The sequence below is a fragment of the Mauremys mutica genome, chromosome 1 (assembly GCF_020497125.1).
Source record: "Mauremys mutica isolate MM-2020 ecotype Southern chromosome 1, ASM2049712v1, whole genome shotgun sequence".
In the NCBI taxonomy this organism is placed as follows: Eukaryota; Metazoa; Chordata; order Testudines; family Geoemydidae; genus Mauremys; species Mauremys mutica.
In genome coordinates this window covers 124896025-124912434 of record NC_059072.1, presented here as the reverse complement: position 1 = coordinate 124912434, position 16410 = coordinate 124896025, and the positions used below count along the sequence as shown (strand labels likewise).

The 16410-nt window shown below is 40.3% G+C and overlaps 1 protein-coding gene across 7 annotated transcripts in view; it reads left to right on the top strand.

Annotated features, from left to right (window-relative positions):
* SCUBE1 (signal peptide, CUB domain and EGF like domain containing 1) overlaps positions 1-16410 on the top strand; it is a 328071-nt gene that overhangs the window by 62615 nt on the left and 249046 nt on the right. The window lies entirely within an intron of this gene.

Sequence of the window (16410 nt, the reverse complement as noted above, 5' to 3'; positions counted from 1 at the left end):
CCTCTAGCCAAGGCCCTGAAATAATTGATCATCCTTTCAATTGATGCCTAATAGCCATAGTATATATAAATCATCCATAGTAAATATAAATTTTAAGATTAAATTCTGTTTTTTGATACGCAGAGTGCTCCAGTAACATCTATAGGAGAAGTTGGCATGAGCTTCAGTGGGTGGGATTTATCCCTTAAAAACTACTTATTCAGAATATGATCTCAGGCCCAGTTCAGCAAAGCAACTAGACATGTTATTAATGCCCATAATCAGCAGTGGGACTTACAGTTAAGCACCAGATTAAGTGTTTTGCTGAAGGGATAGACTTAAGTGTGAACTTAAATGCTTTGCTAAATTAGGTCCCTAGAATCATATTCTGAAAGATGATGGGCCTGTATGGGTAGAATTTAGCACTTAATTTATTGTTATATCTTGATTAGAAGAGTTGCTGATTTCTTTGGGGAATTGTATTGTCTAATGGATCACTCTGCTGGTAGCTATGTGGATAAAGCAGTTATATACCATCACAATGGTGTCTAGACACTGCTATCTTTGCATGAGCTCTTGCCATGATTTCAATGATTTAAGCATGTGGTGAGGTGGCTAAAGCACTGGTGATGTAAGGCTTCTTCCATTTCAGACTAAGGTTGCAACATGAGTGTGGGGAAGATTGTATTTCTATACTGCTGCTGTTGTGGAGACTTTAGAATTTGTTGTTACTTTCTACCATAATGTCTGTGAATTCTGAGTAGCAGCCAGGATGATAAATGGAGAATGACTTGAATCAGCAGGGAAGAGAGAGAGATTGATTTTCTTGCTTTTCAGTCTAATCCTGGCTCTGTCACTGTTGTGCTCTGTGGTTTCCAATCTATAAAATTGGGTTAATAATATTTACCTACCTACCTCACTGGAGTGTTGTATGAAAGGCAGGAAGAAAGTATGGTCAGCTTCTAATGATGGTGTTCTGGGAACATGTCTGTGCTGATTTTTTTTTTTAAGAGTAGCAACTGTGTTAGTCTGTTCTTTGTGCTGATTTTATATCTCATAGCAATCTTTCATGGCACTGACAATGAGGTTTGAGGACTCACTTACAGTGCCCTGCTGGGGGTGGATGAGGTGGTGTTATTGTAGTCCAGATCTTGCATCTGAGAAATTCCAGATAGTGGTGCTGACCAATTTCCCTATCTCCTCAGGGACCCTCAACTATAGGGCACTGCTTACTTAGTCTGGTCATGTATCCTGCTCCACAGGAATTTGAGGCTGCTAGGAGAGACTGTGAGATGTACTGGGTGGAAGCATTGCCACCACTGTATGGATGATACTCAGCTCTATGCTTCATCTTCACTAAACATGGTTTCTGCTTTTTTCTGTGGAGTCAAAAATGACTTCTAGGTTTTGGGCTTCAGTGAGAAAAAAGGTGCTGTAGAGAATACAGTGAGCTGAGACTATTTTAGAGAAAAGTTCAGGTGTTCAGTTTTTGCCGTGTTAAATTGACAAGATACACGGGAGGAGATCTCAGGCTGAGAGCAGGACTGGATGGAAGAAGAGGAGTCAGGAGTAAAAAGGCAGATTTGACAATCACCAGCATGAAGATGATGGTTGAAATTGTGTGAATGGATGTGTGTACCTAAAGAAGGGGAGTAAAGTAAGAGGAGAGGGTCAAAGATGGAGCCCAAAGGGACTACCATGGAGAGTGGAGAAGGAGGACCTACCTATTCAGATGCAGTAGAAATGATCAGAGAGAGGCGAAGCACCAGGAGGAGGACAGTTACAATAGCCAAGCAGGAAGATGTGACAAACATCATTAAAAGCAGCATAGTTCCAGGAGGATAAGAATGGGGTATAGACCTGAGATTCAGCCAGGAAAATGACTAAAATCCTTAGTAAGGGCAATTCTCACTGCTAATCCACAGCTAACCATTCCAAAGCTATTCAACAGTTCAGAACAGAAAGTGGAGGAGAATGCTTTGTCTATTTGAAACTGGAAGCTGAGAGAGCCTTGTTTTGCAAGATTTCTTGGCCAGAGTGGTTCATAGATAAGCTGATGTTTCTCTGTACCAAGTTGTCTGTTTCCCAATCGCTAATCTGCATATGAAAAAATAAGGAAAGAAAACAATGTGTACAGGTTATACATGGAGGAACATTATTTGGATTGATTGCATTTAAAAACCTCCAAATTGCATTGTTCTTCTCCTGGAGGCAGAATTATGAACATATCATTCAGTTGTTTTTTTTCCAAAAAAATTGAAATTACTGTCTTAGTACAAATCAAACTAAACTGAATCTACATTTGGGGAAATTATCATGAGTCAAATTTATTCCTGGTGTAAAAACAGAATTGTATCAGGAATTAATTTTGCCCTTTGCATAGCTCAATAAACGTGTTATTCATATCTCTCTGGACTCCACCTCCACCCCCAGCTATCATCTGTAACATTCCCTTTTTAACAGGAGTTAGTGTTGCTTTATTACAAAAACACTTTCTGTTTTCCAGATTGCATTTACCTTAACATGTTAAGATTAGTTTATATTTCATAGAGCAGTTTTTTTCCTTATAACATCTCTAGGCAATAAGCCTTCTTAAGTAGGTGTCATACAGGTGTTCACCACCATCAAACAAGACACAAGATAATATAGACAATATTTTTTATTTTAATATGTTAATTTATACATTTATTTTAGTTATAGTCTTCTGTATGGTGTTACTTGCTATACTATCCAAGCACTTCACAAAAACTTAATGGATTTATACTCATGACATCCCAGTAAGGAAAGGAAGTATTATTTTCTACATTTTAATAGATAGGGAACTGAGGCACACAAAGATTAAGTGACGACCTGATCTCCACACCAGATACACCTTGGAGGATTTGAGCCTAAGTGTGAACTTGATGTGCGAACAGTGTGAGCTTGATGATCCTGTTGTTGTTAAAAATAGTACTCCTAAAGCATCTTTCATTTGAATGTTTTGTAAACTTTAATTACATCTCATAACAACCTTTGGATGTGAATAAGGGATTAGTGGTTTTACAGGGGTTACTTCCACCCCTATTGCACTGCAGCCATCTTTAACAATATACTGTCTTACTGCACAACACTTTGGGACAGGAAGTGAATTGACATTTCAGAATGTTATTACCTGGGTTGGAAACAGGACAGCAAAAGAAGTCATGTCTCTCTCTAAATGCATTTTGGGGCAGGGCATAAAACCAAGATCCTAACTTCTTGCGGTCATTTAAGAGCTAATGGCCCATTTCATAAATGTTGGGATGCTAGCCCCAATGTACTGGCCTGATTCCAACCCAAATGATGATATGCTGCAATTTCAATTGGATAATATATATAAAACTTTAAAATGGCAGTTCAGCACTTTTCACATTCAGCACTTCAGTGCCCTCCCTTTGCTGTCAAGGATCATTTGATTTTTTTTAAACTGTGGGTTTTTTTAACAAGTTTACAAATTCTTGCCATGTAAATATCAGAAACAAACCAATCATTGCAACAATTAGCTACACCAGAATATAGTCATCAGGTCTTTCTGTTTAGCAGGATGTTACCATATTACAGAGTGACCATCATTGCAACACATGTAATTTCTAGTGATTTTATTAAATTGAATGAAATCTCTATATACACATATTTAACAGACCAGGCATGTCTATCAAATGTTACTATAGTTTAATTTTTTAAAAATTCAGTTAGAAAGAAAAACCTAACTGATGCCTCCTATCCTGCACTTTTGGGATGAATGTGTAAACTGGGGATGGGGTTGGCTAAATCTGTCTCTGAACCTAAAACAGGAGGGGAGCTGCAAATATATAAGAAATCATTTCATATACTCCCAGATGCGAAATGTTGACAAGTTGTAACACTAATTGATTAAGCTTCCATAATCACTGGCATGGTTAAAGAGAGCAGTGCCTTACTTTTGATTCAGCTTTATTTTTTCTTCTCTCTTCAGACAGCTGCATGCAATATGTTGCTCAAATGAACTCCAAATGAATGCTTCTATTACTGATGTTTATTTTTCTTTATATTACCCAACAGTTCAAATAGATTTTTTCCCATTAAAACATTGAACATTTAAAATGTGAAACTAAACAACTTTTGGAAAGCTTCGTACATTTCATAAACACAAATATTTTAAAGAGAAACTGAATGATTGGCCATTCATTTGGTCCTCCTCCAGCTGCCCTCCCCCTACTTTGCTAAACCTAGGTGATGGGTAGGAATCAGACCATTTGGTACTGTCACCCTCTAATACACTAGATATGCCTTTAATGATGTTATCAATCATAAATTCTTTTAAAGATTTTCATAGTTGCAAATCTGATTGAAACCTCTTGGCAGTCAGAGGAGGATGTAGAAACCCAGTGGCTTTATTTTCATAACTCTTCATTTTTATTAAAACACATACAAAACCACACACTTTTATCGACTAAAGCCCTTACTCTTTTACAGCAAGCATTTTGCATGAATAAGAATTTCAGAGTTTGGCAGTTGTTTGAGGTCTAGGAGGAGGCCAGACTTTCAAAATGAGTTGCAATGGGTGCACCAGCAAAAATCCACATTGTAGATTGAAGTAAAGTGCACAAGTAACTGATTTTTATACACAAATGGAAAGTTTCTCTGCATGGAAACAGGTGAATGCATGTTTATTTTACAGGCACCTTTTGAGCCTGTTTTTAAAACCTAACATTAGAAGTAGCAGTTCCTAGTCATATCATGTTTTACAAAATATTTCTAACTTCCTACTTGTTCAGAGAATTAATTTTACTTTTAATAGTGTTATATCAGTTTAAAACAGTCACTAGTCCCCTTTTATTCAGATTTTTGCCTCAAATGAATTATTACAATGACAAACACATCTAAGGCACTGATCCCTTTAGTATTCAGATGCACAAAACCTGGATTTAATAATGAACAATAGTCATCCGCATGTACTACAGTCCAGTGATTCTCAAACTTTTGTACTGGGGATCCCTTTCACACAGAGAGCCTCTGAGTGCGACCCTCCTTATAAATTAAAAACACTTTTTAATATATTTAACACCTTTATAAATGCTGGAGTCAAAGTGGGGTTTGGGGTGGAGGCTGATAGCTCACGACCCCCCCACATAATAACTTTGTGACCCCCTTAGGGATCATGACCCCCAGTTTAAGAACCCCTTTACTACATCTTCCATCCATGGATCTCTGTGTTATACAAATACTGATGAATTAAGCCTCAAAGCTCCCTTTAATGTAGTGTTATAATTATAGGATTAATTTTGATGTTGCTACCCTTCCTGCCCTCTTCTTGCCCTCATGGCTGTTTTTAAGTTTTATGGTTTTTTCTCCCTCATCCACTTCTTACTACTGGCCACGTGGTAACCATGGAAAGTTCCAGGAGTCCCTTCATTCAAATCTTCACAAACATCAGGTCTTTGGCTTGTCTAGAAAAGTTTATTTTGTGTAGTCCATCAGGGACTGCAAAGTACCACTTGAAGCGTGGTGGAGTATAGATTTGCCCACACACACCTCTGACTCTCCTCTTTCCCGCTCAGGTGACCCCTCCCCCACCAGCAGCTTGAACCCCTATCCTATAAGCCAGCCCCCCTCCAAATTAGAGTGAGTTGCATTGCAATCTGGCAAACAGAGACACAGTGCCACTCGGGTTTGACTTGGTCAAAAAATGATCAGACCGTGGCCCTGTGGGGTCTGAGGCCTATATAGTCCAAGCACATTTCATTTGTTAACAGTTTGTGCCCCTATTAATAGAAGTACTAGTTCACAAAACAAGTCCAAGAGAGGCATCTTTAGTACCTCAGGCTTGGTTAGCATGATTCTGGTCAAAGGGCATAAGACAGGGGTGGGCAAACTTTTTGGCCTCAGGGCCACATCTGGGTATGGAAATTTGTATGGCGGGTCATGAATGCTCATGAAATTGGGGTTGGGGTGCAGGAGGGGGTGAGGGCTCTGGCTGGGGGTGCAGGCTTCGGGGTAGGGCCAGAAATGAGCAGTTCAAGGTGTGGGAGGGGGCCCTGGGCTGGGATGAGGGTTTTGGCTGGGGATGCAGGCTCTGGAGTGAGGCTGGGGATGAGGGGTTTGGGGTGTAGGAGGGTGCTCCGGGCTGGGACTGAGGGGTTTGGAATGTGGGAAGGGATCGGGGTAGGGGGTTGGGGCACAGTGGGTTGGTCAGGGGTGCAGGCTCGGGGCGGCGCTTACCTCAAGCGGCTTCCGGAACCAGCAGCATGTCCCCCCTCCAGGCCCCCTGCAGCTCCCATTGGGTGTGGTTTCCAGCCAATGGGATCTGCGGAGGTGGTGCTTTGGGTGGGTGCACCATGTGGAGTGGAGGCCCCTGGCTGCCTATATGCGTAGGAGCCAGAAGGGGGACATGCCGCTGCTTCTGGGAGCCATTTGGAGCAGCCCCCGACCCTACTCCCTGGCTGGAGCACCAGAGCGGAGCAAGCCCCAGACCCCACTCCCCGGCAGGAGCTCAAAGGCCGGATTAAAATGGCTGGTGGGCCGGATGTGGCCCGCAGGCCGTAGTTTGCCCACCCTGAGGCATAAGACCTTCCCATAAGTCCAAAGAAATTGTCATGGCTAAAGATCTATGGCCTATGAACAATGTCTCTTTTAAAGGCATGCTCCATTAGCCCATGGGTGGGAACCACAGGTGCTGACGTTTGTTTTTGCCGGTGGGTGCACCTCTCTGTCCCCTCCCCTGTGTGAGCTTGGGCAGGGCCTCGCAGGGAAGAGGCCGAGCAGGGGCAGGGACTCAGGGCAGAGTGGTAGGTGGGGCCTCAGGGGGAAGAGGCCAAGTGTGGGCGGGGCCTCTGGGCAGAGCCAGGGCAGAGCAGGAGGCGGGGCCACAGTCCAGGAACCAGAGCACACAAAAGATTAATTTGGCCCTGTGGATTTTTTTTGGTTGATGCTTGAGCCCCGGAGCACCCACAGTGTCAGCACCTATGGCAGGAACTGTTATCTCCATTTTTGCATACCATATGGGAAACTGAGACGCAGAGAAGTTAGAGAGCTCTAATTTCTGGATCCCTGAGTGTTTGAATGCCCAGCTTGAGCCACCCGGAGCCTGACTTTTCAGATCTGCAATCCCATGGACATCAATTGGAGCTGTAAGTGGTCAGCACCTTGAAAAATTTGGGCCCTAAGTGTAGTTAAGCTTGGAAGCCCAAGTTAGAGGACACTTTTGAAAAAGTGTCCCTAGATTATTGTCCAGTGTTTCACACAGAAAAAGCCAGGAATTCTGATTCTAAGAGGCCTGATCCAAAGCCATCGAAGTTGGTGGATCATTGATCTAAAGCTCATTGAAGATAGGTTCTGAGTCCTGAGCTTTTGCCTCCTGTGTTTACGTGACAGATCTTTCTTTGCATGTTAATTTACTATCTGCTTGCTTTTTTCATCCGCTGAGACTTAAAAGGTACCAAAACAAGAGTGAGTTTGGGTCAGCTCAATTGTAAATGTTGTTAGATATGAGGAAATAATAAAAATTATGGAGTAAATCTTGGTCAATGACAACTAGAAAGGCATGATCTCAGCCTATCATAAATAAAGAACCCAGAAGCTGTATGTCAGCAAAATTGATTTCTGCCTCTTATTTCTGCAAGTCTTCCTGTGATTTGATTTTTAAATACTCCCCTAGAGGAGGCAGTCGATCAAACTAAGTTAGTGGCTTACATTGACACTGCCACTCACAAATAAGTTCTGCGGTATGTTAGCATGAGCCAGTAATTTGGAAGCCAGATTCTGCTCTTTGATGTGTATTTGGCACTCATTAAATTAGAGAGAAACTTTAAGGTGGGATATATCTCTACTGTACATGTGTTGATCCAGTAAGTTGTAATCGGATACCTGGAGTGGCCTTTATGTAAACACAGAATGGTGTCTCTGTCAATATAAGTACTTTTGAACTGCATCACTATAGTACTTGAGCACCTGCTATTTTTGTGGGATCCACTGAAATAAGGAGGGCACAGGTGATTGGGAGAGGGAAGGGTGTGCAAGGGTGGATTGATAAATTATTGTTCATTTTGATTTATAATACAGTACTTGTAATTACACTGTAGTTACATAGCATTTAGAATATAGTTATGCTTTAGCTATGTTTCCTGATAACTAATTATCACTAATTCACATAACCAGAGCTTAACTATACGACCATATACTTATCTCTTTGGTTTCATATTTAATACATGGAGTTTTAGAATCCAAGTGTAGTAACTGTGTTGTATTTGTGTTAACATCCTGGTTTTTGTAGTAATTATCAAAAAGTAATTATTAATTATCCTACAGTGTAATTGCAGTGCAAGTATAGTGTAATTAGAGTAAAAAATGTAACTTTTTTTTCTAAGGGCTTGTCTAAACAAAGAATTAGTGCACAGCAAGCTGGGGCATAAATCTACAGTGAACTAGCATGCCCACACTCACGAACTTCAAAAGTTCTGTAGTTCAAATTGCAGTAGATCAAAGCAAACTGCAGAACATCTAGTGTGTGATCATAGGATCCACATGGCAGTTAGAGCACTATAGATTTACACGCCAGCTTGCAGCTCACTAACTCTGTTTAGTCAAGTCCTAAAATGGACAAGCACTAAAAGTAAAATATGATAATCAATACTCTTGTTAAGCAGGTCCCAGGCCAGAATCTTGGTTTCTATCACTCTCTGTAGGGCCCTGTTCTTGCAATTTGATGCACACAGTGGACTCGTGCACCCATGTAGAGTCCCACTGACTTCAGTAGGACTATGTGCAGGTATAAAGGACTGGAGCATATTGTAAGATCAGGGCCTAAAACTCTTTGGGCCTAATCCAAACCCTACAGAAGTCAGTTGGGTTCTTTCCACTGATAAATGGGCTTTGGATCAGACCCTTTCTATGCAAAGAAATGGCAGTATCTCACTATGCATTACACAATGGAAACATATCCAATTACATGATATAACATTACCCTAAAAGAGAGGAATTCTCTAGCTTAATGATACCAAAACAAACATGTGGACAAAATTATGGTAACACTTTTTAATATGGCATTTGGAAGACTACAGGTAATATCTAAAAAGAAATAATTGTATTTTATGGACTTGGCAGGACCAAAATGATGGTTCAAAAAATTGGAAAGACTTTGGAGAAGAACACAAAGAAATGATTAAGGGGCTGCAGAGATTGATATATATGGAAAATCTGGAAAGAAACTTAATATACATAACTGTAAATAAACTAGTAACTGAAATCCCATGCTGTCACACAAGTGTAATTCATAAAGTCATGTATGTAAAAAAGCTGAAAATGTGGGCTCTGGTTTCCTTGTGCTGTGTTGCAGCGAGCAACGTTGCTGTTTGTACATGATTCCCAAAGTTTTTGCTCAGAGCTGCCCCTGGCTGGAGGCATAACCACCTGTTTGTTACCCCATGTACCTGTTACTTCCACCTCCTCTGATCAACTGTCACATACCAACTGCCACAGAATCTTGGACACCAACATTCCATCTGGTTCTCCCAGGGCCACTGATGGCTGGACCTGGTGATATCCTATACCAGGGGTTCTCAAACTGGGGGTTGTGAGATTATTACAGAGGGATTGTGAGCTGTCAGCCCCTGCGCATGCCGGGGCTCTGGCTGTTAGCAATGCGCGGGGCTGACAATCTGAGCCTTTTCAGAGCTGGGTGGCTGGAGAACAGCGGCTGCTGGCGGGGTGCCCAGCTCTGAAGGCAGTGCTGCTCCCAGTAGCAGCGAGAAGTAAGGGTGGCATGGTATGGGGAGGTCGTCTCTTTTGGGGGCGGGGGTCATCACAGCCTGAAATATTTTCAAAGGGGGTCCCAGCAAAAAAAGTTTGAGAACCTCTGGCCTATGCTGGTGGTGATGTTGTGTGGGTGGTTGTCTTGATTTGTGTCTAGGGGAGTTGTGCTGGGAGATTTGTGTGGGTGGCAGTTGGGTGCATGGGTAACCAAGTAATTTACCATCTGTGCAGTCTCCCTCATACAACCCATGAAATTATTGCATGTAAATAAGCTGTAAAGTAAGGTTCGTGATTGGTTGAGTTGCCTTTGATATCACAATGGCCTTCTTGTGACATAGATACATGCCTTACTGAATCTGTACACTGCACAGGTGTAATTCTTAAACTCAAAAGGGCTGAGATTGGATGGTAACAAACCGTGAATCTCAGTGATGATTGAATCTGGTGAAATTCTGAGCAAAAAGAGCTCTCAACCATAGTAATAGTTGTTTCAATATCTTCACACTGATGCTACAGACAGAATAGCCTTCAGAGTGATACACACACATTCCTGGAGTCTTACTATATAGATGAGAACTGAGGGAGCATATGATAACCCTTTGCAGATATGGGAATAAGGGTGAGAACCAAGGAGACATTGTTTCATTTTGTCATAGTTAAGGAAAATTTTGGCTGAATATCACTGGGGGGAAAAGTCTTTATAATTATAATGATTAGACAGTGTAATAATCTCCTAAGCAAAGTATTTGAAGCTTTGCTTGGGTCATTTAAAACAGAATGGACAAAGCACTGAAGAATGTTAAGTGGATATTTATTTATTAAGATTTCAGTTTTATAAATATGCCACAGCAAAGGGTGCCTTTCCAAAACTCCAGGACGTTGTGGTATACATTAAAAATATAATATAGGAGATGCATGATCTAATAAGGCTTCTACATCTGTTTTTCTTCTGTTTTAAAGCAGGTTTAAAAATAAAATAACCAAATTATTTAAATGTGTGTGAATTTTTAAAAATGTCTGTGATACTGCAAAAAATGTGTTTAAATTGATTTTTGTAAAGTATTCCTAATGTACTGTCATCACAAGCATTATTATTTACAAAAGAAAAAATGTACACTCTTTCAAGGTTGAAATGGTATAAATATGGACTGAAAATCTTTTCTATTATTTACTTTGTGCAATATAAAAGTACCTATAATATATTGTTAGATAAATACTAGAAAAAGAAAACTAATGACACTGTGTATAGCATTTCAGCTCTATATTAAGAAAAAAGTCTTCTAATTCACTATGATAAAATCTACGTGCTGCTATATTTAGACTCAACTGGGAATTTCAACTTTTTTTTAATGCTCTTTAGAAGCATTGCAAAACTTCATTTGTTTAACTCTGTCTCTCATTTATGTTGAAGAGGTAAGTGAGAAACTGCTTCTAAAACTAGGCAGAGATGCAATAAAAAGTGTTAATATGACAGACAACATTGAGCTGTACATCCCTTTATTGATTTATAGAATAAGAAATGGCCCGGTGCTCTGAGAACAGCTTAGGGAGTCGAATAATCTGAATTCTCTGTTTCAGGGGCTTGTTTTGTGACTGAGGGCACAAGTCATTTAGCACTTGATCCTGCAAGAGGCTAAGCGCTTAGGTCCCAATCCAGTATGTGCTTATGCATGCAACCCCTTGCAAGGTCAAGGCATTATCTTCTTTGACTCAATTTTCTCCTGTGTTAAAATGAATGTGATACTTACCTATGAGTGTCAAGTCTTAATTTATGTTTGCGAAAAGCTTTGAGATTTTCATTTGGAAGATGTGATAAAGTACAAAGGTTTAAAATTACTGCAAAGACTCCCCTTGATTTCAGTGGAATATTTTGAGTGACTCTAGGCCCAGTCTCACAAGTTTATTTATGATTGCATGTTGTAAGCATGTAAAGCTCATTCCTGTGATGTGAAATCACATGAACATTGGGGGGTTGGACCAAGTTTCAGTTTGTGAGTTTGAAATCAAAACTTCAAATGGAAAACTGAAGGGGTTCAAGTTTACATGAACCAAAAGTAAGAAGGTTCCAGTGAATGGCAACTGTAATTTCACACAGCTTTAGTTCTCAAGTTCGAGTTAGCATGTTCACACCAAATCACTACTCTTTGATATCTTCATGATGGTACTTCAAGGAGTGATGTGGCAGCAACTGGCTGTGGCCAATCAGACATAAGAACATAGTATTTGCCAATGCCAGATCAGAACAGTGATTCATCTAGTTGAGTATTCAGTCTCTGAAAACAACCAATATCAGATGTTTCAGAGGAAGATATAAGAAATCCAATAATGGAATAACCTGCCCATAGAGTGTTTCTTCTTAACTGCTGCCAATTAGAGGTTGGCTTATGCAGGAAACATGTGGTTTATGTCCCCTGTAAATATTTCATCCTGTCTAATGTAACTGTGGATGTTTTCATGATCCACATAATCCATTGTTTAAAATCTACTAAACTGTTGGACTCAGTGGTATCTCATGGCAATGAGTTCTGCAAGTTAATTATGTGTTTTGGTTTAGAAAATATATTTTATCGGTTTAAAATCTGTTACCTTACAATCAATCACTTGTGGAAAATTCCTACAATAATAATAGAAAATGCTTACCTTTTAATTAGTTTTTTTTTTAAGTCCTACAAAATTAAATAAAGAATTATATTCCTGCTATAGAATTTCATCAAATGGGATTCAAGATTCCGGTAGGAAAGATATCTCTGTTAAATTCTACAGATGTTTTAGAGCAATTTCTATATACGCATATTGGTTTCATCCCTATTAAATCCATTAGCACTTTCCATGAGGGGATGATGCAGATGCTACTGTAATGTCTTTTAGCTGCTGAGTGGATGACAACACCGTCAATTATATCAACCATAGCAACACCAACTGCTCTTTGAAAGAACTACAGGTAGCTAAACTTGTTCATTTAGTTTGTAATGCAACACACACATAATTAGTATCTAAATGTTTTACACCTATGGAGGCATTTTTTAATTAAATGTTCTCTAAGGTCTTAATAGCTGGAAAAGCCACTTAGTTGGAGTTGTAACAAGATTTCTAGCAGCGTGTATCTGTGTAGCAGAGGGCACAATTAAAGTGAATGATGTGTCTCATTTTACATTTAAAAAAAAAATCTTAACACGCAGGTAGTATCTTTTATCCTGAAAGGTCTTGATTTTATTTTTTAAGACAACCTGTAGCCTGAATAATCTCTTATGCAGGTTATTGATATGTAGGGGACTGGAAATTCTGGACTAGATCCTTCGCTGGCATAAATCGGTATATTTCCATTGTACCTATGACAATTTACACTGGGTGAGGATCTGGCCCCCTATGTATTTTAGAATCATGGACTTCGTAACTTTGCTTTGTTGGGATGCAGCATTGTTCCTGCACAGAGTGAGAAAATGGGTTCTTGGGCTACTACTTCCCCAGGTGTGGAGCTTGTGAAGTTGGCAGGAACAAGGTAGTTTATTGTGGAGGCAGCATTCCCCACTCATTCACTCCCACTTCCCAGCAAGGATATTGTCTGGGGTTTTTTGCTCCCTTTCCTTTGCAGAAATGAAGAGGAGCATATAACACATTAAAGTATAATCCTTAGAGTGCTCCTTATATAGCTAACAAAACCTGGTTGGAATGGTTTCCATGCTATCCCAAATGTCTTTCATCGAAAGCCACATTCTTCCAATGCAGCTGCGATTGACCAGTCATTAAGAATCTCTGCTTCTAAATTCAGCTGGTCTGTTATAAGATTATGATAACCCAATATCAATTAACATCATCACTCTTCCTGCTTGGTATTACCAATGCTGCTGCTTCATCTGTGGGAATAGTCAATACCTTTTTCATACTTGCTTAAAAGCATATACTTGTCCTCTGGATCTCCAGTATATCATCCTTCTGTTGAAACCTGAAATAAATAATTTGTTTAGTACTTATAGTGTCTAAATTTGACACACATGTAAATTAAGGAAGCAGTCCAACACATATATTTCAGACCATATCTTAGATAGTCAGATTATTTGGAATAAAATCCTTTAAGAGTTTGTAAATTGAAGATATCCATAAACAGGTTCTTTCCACTATCAACAACTGGCAATTGACTCTTCCACCTCTGTCAGCAAAAAATGTTTTTCCACATTCAGAACTCATTCCATGGTATATTGAACATTGCTACTGGATTTTGCCAATATGATAACTAGAGCTGGTTGAAAATTGGAGTTTCATAATTTCCCCCCAGAGGGTAGGTATTTTGAATCTTGTTTTAATCCTGAATGGGATGAAAAGTAAAAATAAACATTTTTTTTTGGTGTGGAAAAGTTCCAAAAAAATTCTGATTGATAGAAATATTCCATTTTACTTTATTGAACTGAATAAAAATTTCATTTTAGATTGGTTTGCCATTAATCTGTGTTTGCCTGAGCTGCCATTGTGCCTCATGGGAATGGTAGTTCAGGTACCTCACCTCCACATTCTCTTCTATGGAACAGGCCCCCATCTGGCCCATAGAGGAAAATGGATACTTTGCACCTAAACTATGTCTTCCATGAGGCTTTGTGACAGTTCAAGGAAACACAGATTGATGTCTGACTGATCCAAAACAAAATGTTTCAATTTAGTTTCACCAAACTACGGTGACCATACGTCTCATTTTGTCTGGGACAATCCCTTTTTAAAGCCCTGTCCTGGCCGTCCTGACTTTTTCGGTACTATAACCCTGACAGCAGAACTGGGAGCTGAGCACTAATAACATTAGGTTTTTTGAAAACCCCACTGTGATGGAGCAGGAGCATCTGGGCTCAGCTAGCCTTGTCCCCCATTCTCCCATACCTGCAGTCAATGCCAGGCCAGGAGGCAGAAGAAAAGGACGGAGCCTGGCTCAGTTAAGGGCTGGCTGGCAAAGAGGTGGGAGGTAGCTCTGCCTCTCTATGTGAGGGGAGCTCCACTACAACCCTGACTGCCAGAAGAGCTGCAGGGTGAGAAGCACTGCATCCCTGACAGAGAGAGAATGTTGAGGAGACTGGGGATGACCCAGCAGTGAGTGAATTTTACTATTTGACTGTAAAGGCATTGTGGGTCTACACCCTTTCCAGTCTTGCATCCATTCCCGCCCAGAGGGACGTGAGGCTGGGGCAGGATGCCACAAAAGGTCCACAAGGGGGCACTACTCCAAGAGAGCCACTACAGGCCTTTTGGACTATAAGGGTCACTTCCAAAACTGTAGGACCCTGTCAATGTTGCTTCACACAGGGCCCTGGGCTGGGACCCAGTGGAGAGGGAGGGCCCAGGTCTCCCTCCCACACCTCTTTAAGGGCTGAGGCCGAAATGCAAGTGGAAGCCAGAAGATTCCTGGCCTAAGGTCAGGAACCAGGAATCTCTGCCAGGTCAGCGAAGCAAGAAGCTGAATATTAGGTGTGGTAAACACTAGACCATCCAGCCCTCCGAGCACACTCTCAATATCCACCCAAAAATGATAAATTGGGAAGGGGACTGTTTTTAGTTATTTATTTTTTTAATATTTTAAATAAGAAGATTGAGCAAAGTATTGTTATACCCACTTTATAGTTAGGGAATCTGTGTCAGAGAGAGTTGTTGTCAAAGCCTTTAGATTTGTGTTTAACTTTGTTCAAAATGAAGTCTTATTGATGTCAAATATAGGCCTGATATGAAAGATAAGTACAGAATATAGATGGACAGAATATAGTGATGTCGGCAGTAGAGAAATCATACATAGCCATATTGTTCATGATCCTGGCATGGGTGAGCTTTAGGGGAGGATGTAAGAAAGGTGTAAGCAGTCAGAAGCTATGAGGAAGTATAGGAACTGCTTTCTGTGTATGTGTGAGGTAACAGTTGCCCCAAAGGACATAGCAAGGAGGCAAGACCATCACAAAAGATGACCTGACATGAAGACTGGGCAGCTCACACAATCCCTCCTTAAGCTTTCCTTGAGTTGGTCTGATTCCATGCCCAGCATATGACTGTACCTTACTGGTATAATTTAGTCTACAGATTACTGTTTGGCCAATATTTTCAAACCTTAGGGCCTAAAGTTAGGCATCTGAACAGAAGCAGTCTCATTTGCAAAAGCACTAGGCACTCCAGATCCCATGGAAATCGATGGCAACTGCAGGCATATGCTACCTTTTATTTACATATATGTGGGCCTCTAATATAGATTTAGGAACCTAAATTTAAGGATGCCCAGGTTTGAGACTATTGGCCTTTACTAAATAGTAGTAAAGGACATTGTGTGTAGAAAGGAGCAAGTTAACTTACTTTGAAAAGCTGTTGGGGAATTATGTTCCGTTCAATCAGTATTGTCAAGGGGTATGTGTGTGTATGAAAAAGGAGAGATTAACAAGAATATAGAGGCTTCAAGTAAAATGTCTAGTGTTTATTTTGGAAATGCTAAAAGCTGTGAAAAGTGTTTTGATGTCTTAAAAGGGCAAATTGTGGTGCCTGATTGTTTATGAGAAAGAAAGAAAGAAACAAATGACATCAGCAGACTTGACCTATGTGCTCTGTTGGCATAATAGCATTGAGGCAGTTTATTTCTGTTCAGTAAATGGGCAGACGTCATACAAGCCAATATTAAGCTATCTATTTGAAGGGAATGAAATTATTCCCTGTTATGACAGAACACAGGCT